This window comes from Gopherus evgoodei, chromosome 8 (assembly GCF_007399415.2).
Source record: "Gopherus evgoodei ecotype Sinaloan lineage chromosome 8, rGopEvg1_v1.p, whole genome shotgun sequence".
Lineage (NCBI taxonomy): Eukaryota > Metazoa > Chordata > Testudines > Testudinidae > Gopherus > Gopherus evgoodei.
In genome coordinates this window covers 58,515,583-58,529,261 of record NC_044329.1, presented here as the reverse complement: position 1 = coordinate 58,529,261, position 13,679 = coordinate 58,515,583, and the positions used below count along the sequence as shown (strand labels likewise).

The following is a 13,679-nucleotide window of genomic DNA, read 5'->3' as shown; positions in this document are numbered from 1 at the left end:
TCCTCACATTATTTCAAAGTTACAAGAAACCTTTCCACCCTACAGGAGAAATAAAAAAAGTGTAAATTCAGCTCAATGCTTAAACAGAGCCTTCCAGATTTTTTAGTGCAGTCATAACGTGGATTATTATTTTGAGATTAAATGATCAGCATATTCAGGAAAAGAAATAATTGTTATGCCCAGTCACACTGTCTGTCATTCAGTTGGCTTAACCTGAAAACAAGACTGAACTGTGCAGTAATCTCAACAGTGTCACTAAGAAAAGTCCATTAACTATAGAAACAAATTTTGGGGGAAGATTAACATCAAGCTTGTGACAGAGCAACTCTTCGCCCATCTGGCTCCATTATAACCGTGCTCTACAAACTGCATTCTCGCTTTTCATCTGCTTTCAGACTCAATTCAGGGTGTTGGTTCTAACCTCTGAAGCCCTGCTTTGCCTTGGAGCTAATTACTTTAGGGATTGTTTCTCTTTTCATTAGGGTGAAAAACCAACCATCATATGTCCCTATCAAATCAAAACAGTGCACACTTTTTCCCACATTTCATCAGTAACCATGCAAAGCACTATATAATCCAATGTACATGGTACAATTTTACAGCGTGACTGAGGTTTGTTCCTTTAAAATAATCGTTATACCAGGGGTGGCCAACCTGTGGCTCTGAAGCCACATGCAGCTATTCAGAAGTTAATATGCGGCTCCTTGTACAGGCACCGACTCCAGGGCTGGAGCTACGGCGTCAACTTTCCAATGTGCCGAGGGTGCTCACTGCTCAACCCCTGGCTCTGCCATAGGCCCTGCCCCCATTCCACCCCTTCCCGACCCTCTCCTGAGCCTGCTGTGTCCTTGCCCCCTCCCCTCCAACCCAGAGCCTCCTGTATGCCACGAAACAGTTGATTAGGAGGTGCGGGGAGGAAGGGGGAGGCGCTGATCAGCAGCCAGTGGGCAAGAGGCACTGGGAGCGAGGAGCTGATGCAGGGCTGCTGACGTATTACCGTGGCTCTTTGGCAATGTACATTGGGAAATTCTGGCTCCTTCTCATGCTCAGGTTGGCCACCCCTGGTTATACTGTATTTTGTCCCCCATGCAGTTTTGCTTTTTTTTATTTCCTTGAAATGCAGTTGGTCACCCTCTTTTCCATGTACCCCAATGATGGCTGAGAAAACCATATGAATTGCGTTTTCTAACAGTTCCTAGATGTACTCTCAGATGCAGGGCACACTCTATGGAGAGTCTTTGGCACGGCGGCACGCTTCTTCTAAATAACAGAGTTTGACTTTATCGACCATCGAAGAGCAATGCAAGAAATATTTTTGGCCAGACATTTCTTACCTATAGGCCATAAGAGGGTTCTTTAGGGTTAGATGCAGCCAGTATAAGGAAGAAGGTTGTTTATGCAGCCTATTGCAGATAATTCCATTTAACATCTGTTTGCATTTAATCTATGTCATTCGTCTAGATACTATGTGTACAGAACAAATAAAATCAATAAGATGAAATAAAAATTGCCAGACAGACTTGCATAGCTCATATATATCAACTGATCTATGGTTTCGGGTGCCAAGAAAAATTAAACGTCTCCTAGCCGCAACTGTCTGAACATACCCCACATGTTAAATCACTCTAGTACAGTGCCTCCAAGGCACCCAAGGTGTGCATTAATCAACACTGCAGCACCATCTGAAGCGTCTCATTGTGATCACAATTTGAGTCCTTTCATTACCAAATTATGGCAAGTTTAAAATAGTTTCCAAACACCCTTGTGCCATGTAAAATAGTTCCTATGGACTTTTAAAAAGCCAAATAATGGTATTTAAAAGTTAATTTAACAGTTTCTAAATGGAATTATTTTTATTACAGATTTCCAGGATCAGGTTTCTCTTCTTCCTCTGGCCCCACTTACCTATTTGGACTTTTACTGCTCTACAATAAAACAGTACCACCTCCCCAGGCCCATCTAGCCCTTTGGGTGCCCCAAAAAGCTTTTAAAGTAAGTGAATACAGAAACAAACTTGCCAATTACCCCAATATTCAAATTACCCAGAGATTATGGAAACAAAAATTAACTAACCTCCCAACTCAGTCCCTACCACCATCCTTTGTTCAGCATCATTTCACCTTGTCTTGGGAATGGCCTTTAGTCCCTCTCATTGGCTTTGCAACCCAAGCCCCTGTACATCTGTTCTTTAGTTACACTGTTTTCAGGACTCACCTGGGAACAGCTTCATGCTCCCTAATGAGTGTCACAATACAATGCAAGATACCAACCAGTCAGAACACGGGAATGAGGTGGCAGCTGCAAATAAAAAAGGAGCTGTTCCTCTCTGCAGCAATGCTGAGCAGCAATATCGTGTCGCAGGTTGCCCCAAGGCTGCCTCCTACACATCTGTGATAATAAGAGCCACACCAAGAACTGCTATAATGCTCTACTTAAGTTAAAACTAAAACAAAACAATTCAGCTGTGCATAAGCAGTCAGGAGAGATGAGCAGGGGCAGGATAACAGGCGCCCTGCTGTAAAAGTGTCAGAGAGGCAACACTTTCCTGCCATATGCCCCTCTGATGCTGCTCTTCTGGGTACAAGCAGACAGCAATTTAATGGGGCTCTCTTCTTGGTGAGATATCTGGGGAACCAGAAATCCCTTCTCTCTGGACTGACAAAATTAAGGGTATAGAGACAGGCCCTGGCTAACACTCAGAAAATTGTTTGTTGGTTTATCCTAGTTTCTGAGGAGATCTGCTCTTGCTACAGCTCCCTCGATGACTCCAACAAGTTATGAAGCCTGTTAAATGACAGACAACAGCAATCCATCCACACGATGAGGAGTTGGAAACCTGGTGAATCATTACTATTCTAAACTAGCCTTGCCCATTGAAACACTGGCCCCCAAATGGCCCCTTTCTTCCCACTGCCAACACGGATCACCTTGGTTTTCTGATACCCTAGGTTGGATAAATAGAGAGGGATGGAAACTGGAACACTGATAGCAGAAAACAATGGTTGATTCAGACAGGATAAAACAAATTCCTCAAAGCCTATGCTGAGACTGTATTAAGGGTCAAGAGGACCTTCCTGACCACCTTTACTGAGGTTGCCAAATCCCTCCATAAGCAGTTATCTAGGGTGGCTGCCCGCTTCATTCATCCTGAATGCCTATAGCACCAAGCTGTGTGAAGAGCTATCATCCTACTTAGCTGGAACAATCATTCACATTTGGGAATGCTTCTCAAACAGAAAGGATCCACTCTGCCTTTATCAATCAAGCAACAGCCTGCCTGCAGTCAGTACACTCACTCATCACGCATCCTAAGAGTTTTGAGCCAAGACTTGTGAATCCAGCCCATGCTCTTCCTGGAGCGTGAAAGAGAGTCATGAACAGCTGGCACCACTCCTGACTGAAATAGCCAATGTCACTCGGAGAAGGAATCTTCCTTTCCTCCTTCAAACGAGCAATAGTCCGACAAACCCTGACAAAACCCACCCTGGATACTTCAGTCTGAGCCAATTACCACCAATAACAAACTTCCCATTCCTGAGCAAGCTCACAGAGAAGCTAGCAAAAGGTCAACCTACAAGCTCATACAATAGAAACTAAAATTCTAGATCTGGCTCAATCTAGACTCAGGACACGGAATGGAAACCACTTCAGTGGCACTGACAGATGATCTCCTGTCAATGGATAGAGAACAGACATCTATTCTCATCCTCCTGAAGCTCTCCACAGTATTCAACACTGCTGACCATGATATACTGCTGCCTCACCTGAGAGAGGTGGCAGGAGTCCAGTTTAATGCACTAACATGGTTTGAGTCCTTCCTGGAGAGATGCACCCAAAGAGTACTGTTGGAAACTGCATCGCTACCACTAGCCCCCTAATTTGTGGGGTTCAATTTTCACCAGGGTCCTTTTCAACATCTACATGCAACCACTTGACCAACTGACCAGGGTCAATTCTCACTCTGGTCCTTTTCAACATCTACACAACCACTAGGTGAACTGGCCAGATGACATGGATTCAAGTGCCAGCAATATGCAGATGATACATAGTGAGGAAAGATAGGTAGGACTACCACCAAGATGGCCATTTGTTAACTGAACTTGAGCAAAACTGAGGTGATACTGGTGGGCAGAGGAAAGTATTTTGAGGATTTTACAGCCAGTTTAGTACATAGTTTAGGACTATTCTTGGATTCCTCACTGATGCTGAGCTCTCACTTTGCAACAGTCAGAAGTAATGCTTTCTACCAGGTCCGGTTGGCTAGGAGAATCTGTTCCATCCCGGTAGACTTTGTCTTGCCTTGGTTATTCATGCCTTTGTCACCATTTGGCTGGATTAAAGCAATGCAATGTACCTGGGAATGAAGCTTTCAGCACTTGGGAAACTTTAACTAGTTCCGAACACTGCAGCATGTCTCCTCAGCAACACAGGCTACTGTGAACATATCAAACCTGTCTTCCACTCTCTACATGGGCTCCCTGCAGAATTATGAATCAAGTTCGAGGTCTCAAGTCCTTATCTTCACTCTGGGCCCAGAATATCTAAAAGATCATCTAAAAGCTTCAGGACAAAGAGCATAGTTGACAACTATGCTTCTCTGGCACAGCTGAACTCTCAACTTGTCTGTGTGGGAGACAGAACCTTTGACTGGATTGGTCTGAGACTGTGGAATGAACTCCCCCAAGTACTAAGACCCTCACAAACCTCACCACTTTGTACTCCAAGTGCAAGACATTTCTTTGATCTTGCCATTTCTAATATAAAGACATACCAGTGAGAGTTAAAGAGTGAGAATATGCAACACATTTACGTGTGAGAGAAAGAGAGCACACAACATACGAAGACCAAGAAATGTTTAGAAACTTTTAGTGAGCTATATTTAATTTCTACCATAATGTTCCTGTGTGTCATCAAGGAATATCAAGCACAGCTCCTCTAAGGGGAGGTGTAGTAGTACAAGAGGAGTGGGAGGGCTAACGTCAGCCAGGATGGATATGTCATGCCAGAATTCCAAAATCACAGACAAGAGTAGATCAGTTTTAGTTGTGAGGAAGTCATGAATCTAATGGGGCATCCAGCCGAAATCTTGTATGATTTGTTTGCACTCTGCATCAGCACACCCCTGGCAAGAAGCCACAAGGAAAAAAACACAAATGGAATGTATGGACCATCTAGAAAGTCTACAGATTCATTTGAGGTCGAAGCACAGAAAGCCACGTGAAGCAGAAAAAACACATGCACTCCACTGAAACACCAGCCAAGAGAGAAAATTTGTACTAAATAATTTCAACAAGTTCAAACTGCTAATACAGTAAGAAGCAGTTGAAATAAGATAGGACCTTCCAGAGAATCAACAGTGCTGCTAAAACCTCCTGACTGGGAAAAAGTGACTGGCTGACAATCTTCGCAGCCAGCTAGTTTTCCAAAATTTTATATTGGGAGATGGAGGACAACTCTATATACTGTATGTTGCATGCAACTGTTCCCCCAACTAGGCAAAAAAGGCAGAACTGATTAATATTAAAATTTACGTGACTGTTTAATTCACAAAAACAGAATACAGTGGTCAGCTGAAGAGAAAACCTTCATGCTGGATCCATATCCAAGCTCTGAATTCTTATTTCTACCTCAGCCCTGAAACCCAGGGAAAAGATGAGTAAGAAAAGTTTGAGAAGATTTTCAAAGGCACAAATGGAAGTAAGACATGCAACTCCCATTGGCTTTCAGTGACAGCTGGATACCTAACTGTCCTGTCCCTGTGACAGTCCTCTGCCTTTGTCATACTCAGAATATTAAGAAACGAACACTTAGATGCAAGGAGTGAAAAGGTAGCACAACAATTCTGGGAATATATGCAAAGAGAGAATGTGGAAATTTCATGTACTCCACTGTTTTAAATCTGTTTACTACCAAACAATGGACTGGATTCACTAGTATACTCTAGCTGCTTTGTATCACGCCAGCAACACAGATCAGCCATTCTAACTGGTTGGCACTGGTGAATCTGGCCCCATATTAGCGATTTTGACTCAGGTTCCATTCTGCCAGTAATAAAAACTTCTGTTAGAATGATTTTATTACAACAAATACTAAATAAATATTCTCCCTTTTCCAGCACAGCCACCACCAAATATATGTCTAATATATTTGCATAGCACTAAAGTACAATGAGGCATCCCTACATGTTATCCATAATAGAAGTAAAAATAATAATAAAAGCACTAAAATTATCTGACCTGGTTTTGGTACTAAAATAAAAATGTTTTCTTTTTCCTCATATTGTTCAGATTCACAGCTGAAACACCACAGAAGTTGTTGCTTTGGCAGTGCTGTGTGTACTGTAATATAAGCTCTACGCAGTGCTATATGTCACACCAATACCTTCCTTCTGGGTCTACCTCAAAATGTACATTTCCTGGCACGCTGATAAGATTTTCAAGAAATGGTAGATTTTCATTTAAAGCTTTGATCCTTGTTCACTAACTCAATGTGCATTATTATTGCTGATCCCCCTGGCTATGTCCTACAAGAATTAATTATAGAAGCTTTTCTGACTGAATAGTGTATGGCCCCAACCCTGTGCCCATTGGGAGTTCCACTGAATTTAATAACGGGGCTCTGTATGGGCTCAGACTGCATGAAACATCTTGCAGGATCGGGGTCTATGAGTCAGATTGTGTGTGACATTGAAATGTCAAAGCAGATGCATCCAACCATAAAACATAGCCAGCAAACAGCTGTAAAATGTCAGACATATTGGCCCTTTACTCCTGCAGTTAGCTTTTCACACGTGAAAGAGTGCAGTTGTTTTCTCTCCCCCTTTAAATTTCAAGTCTGAGGAGGATTTCTTGTAAGGTTACAAAAATATAATTTATGAATTTAAGAAACAGGCAGGCTCTCTTAGATAAGATTTTACTGTATTAATAAAGCAATACTAACTCTTGATTTAAAATAAATCAGATCTGAGAGTTTAAATAAAGAAGTCAGAGAACTTTGAATCCCAGCACTTTACTAAACATTAACACTGAAGAGTCCTTAGAAAGCTCACAAGAAGCAAAATATTTCCAGGATGACAGAACTGCAATAAGTGAAACGTACAGTGAACCTCTCTTTTCCAAGGTATGTGGCTGACACTAAGTGCAATCTAGAAAAGGAGAAAAGTTTGTACTTTACCTGAAGCTCACTTCCGTTTTTACAGTGATTTCCACAATCACCCGGGATCTCTCAGCTGTGGAGTTCACATTCAGCACATTTCACCAACTCAGGTCCTAGATCTCAAGCTCAATTTTCTAGCCCCTCTCTCTTCAAGAGGAAGATAGCTGTGCTTCTCAGCAGTTAGGAACATTTCACTAAGCTGCTCAGAAAAAAGCTAGAGCACTCAGCTGCCTGACTGCTTGTTTACAAGAGAAGAACTGTCATAGCAAAATATAATTCACCTGTCCCTGATATACAGCAATCCTCCCTGCAGACAAAAATGATTTGATAGGTTTTTTTTTACTAAAAACTGAAGCAAAGCAATTAAATCAGCAGCATTGTGCCCTTCTAATGTGCTTCTCTCTGCTTTCCTGCTTATAATACTGTATAACTGCTCAAGCTACTAATCTATAAAAAGACCTTTTTTTTTTTAAATGCAAGTGCACCACACAAAATGGCCACTAAACAGGGCAGCCACATTCCCCCAAGTATAAATTAGTGCTGTACACTAGCTTACAAAGATTGTGTGTTCTTCATCACAAATGGTTGAATGATGATGATTACGACTGAATAAGGATGGCATAACTTGGGAGCTAATTCTGTTTTATTTAAAGCAGTAACCTACAAACTGAGTCCAATTTACAGCAATTGCATTTAACTTCTGTCAGTTTCAGCAGAACAATATAACTGCAACTGATGGCATCATTTATAGTTGCTATAAATTGCACAACTCCAGACAACTGATAAATATAGCATAATGGAAATCAGTCTACTCTAAAGAAAAAATGAAACACTCTAGCAAATTAATTCTTCAGTCAATATCATTGTCAATATTCTGTATTTTTCAACCACATACTATATGTACATTTTGTGCATTTGAATTAGAGAGTTTATATTTTAATCACCTTGTTACACGGGTGTATATTTCACTATTAAAATGTAATCAGGTCTGGAACTATACATACAATACCATACAGAAGATAAACTAACAACAGGCATTTTCTGCATGGATGTTTCTTGCTACTTATGTCTTGAATCACATTTTTCAAAATTAAATTGTTATATGTCTATGAACATAACCAAAATATACAAATATTGTTTCGCCATATATAGTAGTTCAATACACACTTTTTGTGCTCATAAATCAAACACTTCATTACAGGATGTTAGAAACTCTAGAAGGTAAATCTAGGGCCTCCAACATTAATACTTTAGGATAAAAGGAGGGCAAGGAAGAATATGATCTTTCTATTTCTCTGTAAGGGCTGACTGAGGAACAACTGGGGAAAATTCAATACTGAACACAAAAACTCTCAACAGGCTTTTCAACTGTCCCCTTTTCATACTATAGTATGACAAGAAGGGACATCAGGGACAGAACTTTATAGAATCCCATTAATTACGTTTAACTTCCTGGGTGATTGAGACAAAATTTTCTCAAAGTGTTAGAGAAAAGGTTAACTACCGGGATAGTAAGCTAATTTTTCTGGATGTCACAACAGAAACAAGTCTGCAGGTTGAAGCTTCAAAGAGACACCATATGTTTTTTTGGGGGGGGCAGGAGGGGGGTAAGTTATACTTCTAACTGAAAATATAGTACCTGCTATTGTAATAAATAGCCTTTATTACATTATTCTATTCTTCCATATGTAGAAACTTTTCTTTTCTATGTAAGAAATAGCCACCATAGTTTTCACAGAAGAGCTTCTGAAGTATTGAATAGCTGCAATGACAATGATCCTGCAGTGAGCTCCCTGAAAACTCACAAATTCACCCATTCAAAGCTCTTGGCAGGAGTAGGGGCTTACATATGCAAGCTGGGCATTCTGAAAATATTGAAGATCAGCTCAAACCTCTCTAACTACTAGAAGGTGAGAGTCATGCACGTGTCATTTGCAAGGTAATTTCCCTTTTGATTTGTCATAAGGGATTTGATTTTACCTTGAATTTTACTTCTGTAAAAACAAAGTGATCTCCAGACAGCAGAAGTATAAACTTGTTAGAACTGGATTAGGTTCATGGATACACTTGAATCTATTAATTTCCGAAATGTAAGCTTATTCACAATGATTATATCTATTCCTCAGCCAAGTAACTCTACTAAGAAACTTACAGATATCCAAAGTATAATCCTCCTGGTTATGTATCAGAGGGGTAGCCGTGTTAGTCTGGATCTGTAATAAGCGACAGTTCTGTGGCACCTTATAGACTAACAGATGTATTGGAACACAAGCTTTTGTGGGTGAATACCCACTTCGTCAGATGCATGTCACCCACAAAAGCTTATGCTCCAATATGTCTGTTAGTCTATAAAGTGCCAGAGGACTCTGTCTCCCTCCTAGTTATGTTATTCCTGCATGCTTTCTTCTGCCAGGAGCTAAGCAAATAATTGAAAGACACAAGGAAATTTTTATATAGATCTACCTTGGGGTTTGAAACCCCCCAAAATGTTGGCCTTACTTTAACTATGGACACTGATAAAAGAAATTCAACTTTTTATTTCCTAGGAACAATCTGCAAGGTCTATTAATTAGAGCAATCTAGAAATGTGAACAGCAAGTCTGGTAAGTATTTGGTAGAAAGTTCCCCGTGCATTCAGATCCAATTAACATGGTCACATCTCACCAAACAGCAGTGACCATATATAGTGAGGTTCTATAAAGTATTAACTAGTTCATGGCAAGGAAAAGGCCCTCTCCATCAGTACTGAAACATGAAAAGGAGACGCACCACAGCAGCAAGGAAAAGAGGGGGAAGATGTTGCTAAGCAACTAGATGGTTCTGACAGTTGAGTTGGGGGGAGAGAAACAGAACTAAACGGGAGGAGGGATTCAACTGAAAAACATTTTGTTTATGAGCAGTAAGGAGGGGATTGAGAGCCAGATCCTCAGCTGATGTAAATCAGCATAGCTCAAGTGACTTTGATGTAGCAAGGTCAGTCTACGCCAGCTGAGGATTTGGACTAAAACCTAAAAGGATTGATAGATTAGATAGTGAAAACATGAAGCAGCAAAGAAAATGGGAAAAGCAGCAATAAAAGCACCCACTTGAATTTCATTAACTAAATGCCCAAACACCTCCCTTCTCTCTCCTAGGTGCCAGCCAGAACGTGAGCTGCAGCAATGTATCATCTTGGCTCCAAGAAACTTCTAGGCAACAGAAAGACAACTGACATGGACTCCTCCTGAAGTCCATGTACATACAGTCTAAAATAATTCACTTTTTATATATGGATTTACTCAGTGAGGTGAAGAACTTTATCCAACAAAGCGCATATCGTTTTAAAGGAATAAAAATATTGAATGACATAAGAGAAGGAGGCAGTTTCGAATGAAAGAGACAGCAGCTAAGATTAAAACAAAACCACATATGAAGAACAACAGTGTCTACTGGATAGAAGTCATGACGGTAGCTTCCACTGTCTCACTGTGTTACTCTTTACTGCTATGTGCCTCCTTTTATGCCTCTTTTACAGATAGATAACAGCTACACCATGGGACTGATGAAGCATAATGAATGAATGTTTTTAACGTTTCGATATTTTTTGGTGAACAGTATTATATAAAAACAACAAGGAGTCCAGTGGCTCTTTAAAGACTAACAGATTTATTTAGGCATAAGCTTTCGTGGGTAAAAAACCTCACTCTTCAGATGCATGGAGTGAAAGTTACAGATGCAGGCATCACACAATGACACATGAAGAGAAGGGAGTACTTCACAAGTGGAGAATCAGTGTTGACAGGGCCAATTCGATCAGGGTGGATGTAGTCCACTCCCAATAATAGATGAGGAGGTGTCAATTCCAGGAGAGGCAAAGCTGTTTTTGTAATGAGCCAGACACTCCCAGTTCCTATTCAAGCCCAAATTAATGGTGTTAAATTTGCAAATTAATTTTAGTTCTGCTGTTTCTCTTTGAAGTCTGTTTCTGAAGTTTTTTTGTTCAAGAATAGTTACTTTTAAATCTGTTATAGAATGTCCAGGGAGGTTGAAGTGTTCACCTACTGGCTTTTTGGCAATAAGAAAATGCTAGCTTTCATTAAAATCAGCCACTATGCTGGAGAACTAGAGAGTAGCAAATGTTTTAAGTATCTTTAAAAAAAGCCTTGGATTACAGAGCAGTAGGCCTTGCTTCTGTACCAGACACGTCAGCTAAAACTAGAATTAAAAGCAGAGTTATACAACGTCTAGGGGAACAGGATAAAACTGGGACAAATCTACACAGCTTTAGTAAATGAAAAATGGTGCCTCTAATTTGCCAGGATTCTTTGATTGTGTCAAAAATAGTGGATAAAAGCGGTTGTACATAAGAATAGCCATACTGGGTTAGACCAATGATCCATCTAACTCAGTATCCTGTCTTCTTACATTGGTCAAAGCCAGGCACTTCAGAGGGAATGAACCAATCAGGCAATCATCAAGTGATACACCCTGTCACCCATTCCCATCTTCTGGAAAATGGGGGCTCAGACACTTTGTCATTGTCTTAAATAAAGTCAAAGTCCTTCAACAAGAGGCTATTAAGAAAACCCTGACTCCCCTTGACTTCAGTGGGAGTTGGATTGTGCCTTATATAATGAAATATTGACTGAAAAATATTTTATATGGAGATGAAATGGCAACTGGTGGAGAGAAAGTCACCCAGGCACACCCTTTAGCTTAGTTTGCAGCAAGGGAGATTTAGACTGGATATTAGGACAAACTTTCTAACTATAAGGATAGTTAAGCACTGAAATAGATTACATAGGGAAGCTGTGGAATCCCAGTCATTGGAGGTTTTTAAGATCGGGTTAGACAAACACCTGTCAGGGTTGGTCTAGATATAGTTAATATACTTAATTTAATAGATTTAATTCAGCACAGGGGGATGGACTAGAGAACCACTTTATGTCCCTTCCAGCCCTCTACTTCTATGATTTATCCACTCTGATAAAAAAAAGAACAAGGGAACGTGCAATGAAAATGAAAGGCACCAGTTTTCTAATTAAAGGGCATATTTAACTAGTGAAATTTACTGCCATAAAACATAACAGTAACTAAAGACTCTCTTGTAAATATTTATGCACGTTTAACTTACGTACATGAGAAATCTCACGAAATCCTTACTACCAGAGAGCCCCAGACCCAAATATTCTGTAATTATTGAGTAGATACTCTTACAAACAGATTTTGTTCTCTAGAGTAACTATTTTTCAAAAATATCCTCTTCAAAGATTAGTATCATCTTACAGCACAACTTGAGCCTAAATACAACATTGGAAAGGCCCGATATATTGAGACATACCAATAAGATGAGGTAATGCTTCAAAACGCCATCATCTCAAATTTTGTTACTGTCAAAGGACTGTTGCCTTGGTACACTATTAAAGGCCAAGAATTGTTTCTACTGAATCAGTCTTCCAAGAACTAGAGCTTCTCAGGTTTATATTAAGGTATCTAATCTACCAGAACTGCCAGGCACAGACTCCATTCTGCACTTACCAATTCATTTCTTAAAACCTGACAGAAAAGTTAACAATTTGGTTTCTATATTTTCCAACAAGAACCCAATCAGCTTACACTACCACAGAGTGCTTCAAAAATATTCACTGATTAAGTCTCAAGTCACCTGTAAATAGCAACTTATCCCCATTTTACATATAGGGAAATCATGGCACTTTTTGGAAAGTGGCTTACCCAAAGCAATCCAGCAAGTAAAGGTAGATCCTGATGCTTGGAATCCTTGACAATGTCATCATCTTGGCTTAAATTCCATCTTAATATATAAACAGACGCTAATGTCCAATACTTATGAGAGCGCATACTCTAATTGGTCTTTCCTATTTCCAACTACAGTGATCCTATTGCTGAATGACGAATAGCTGCTGCGTTTGCCTACACAGTTGCTGTGCTATTAGTAACTAACTCATTATCGAGAAATGCTTTAAAAATAGTCTGAGTGTGACAAGTTGTCAGAGAAAATAATTTCTATTGTACTAGAAGAATAGAATCAAAAATTAAACTTTTCAGTCGCATCAGGACTTGGGGATGATGGGAGGGCGAAGAGAAAGGTTTAAAAGATTTAAAACTAATCCATTCAACTCAGGTTTCAGTTCCAGAACAACCCACTCTAATTTGGAATATATCTGCAAGTAGGGGATATACTGGCAGTGTTCTTACAGTCTCTACCAGACTCTCGATGCAACATACCAAAAGGCAATCTTTCAGTTTCCTGGATACACACAGTGTAAACCTTTGTTATCTCCAAGCTCTTTACCTTTCAAATTAGCACAACCCATGATACCTAGTGTTATAGAAACCCTGTGTGGTGTGTGTGGTAAGTCATGTAATGGTAGGTGCCAATTTTGATATTTCTGACAAGAGAAAATCGATCCACACAGCAGTGTTTGCTGAAAATTACTCTCTGCAGGGAGTAGCATATTGTAGAGAAGACTTCCCACGAGCCTATGCAGGTTCTCCCACATCTCTCCCTGAGAAGATTTCACCAC

At 40.1% G+C, this 13,679-nt stretch overlaps 1 protein-coding gene across 3 annotated transcripts in view; it reads right to left on the bottom strand.

The window, feature by feature from the left end:
- Positions 1 to 13,679, bottom strand: part of C8H1orf21 (chromosome 8 C1orf21 homolog) — a 233,337-nt gene that overhangs the window by 172,402 nt on the left and 47,256 nt on the right. Inside the window, exon 1 of one of the 3 annotated variants that reach the window (XM_030572239.1) lies at positions 7,174 to 7,509. The exons of the other annotated variants lie outside the window; for them this stretch is intronic. The gene's annotated coding sequence lies outside the window, so the exon portion shown is untranslated. Of the gene's footprint in view, positions 1 to 7,173; positions 7,510 to 13,679 lie in introns of those variants that run through there. 3 annotated transcript variants of the gene reach the window in all.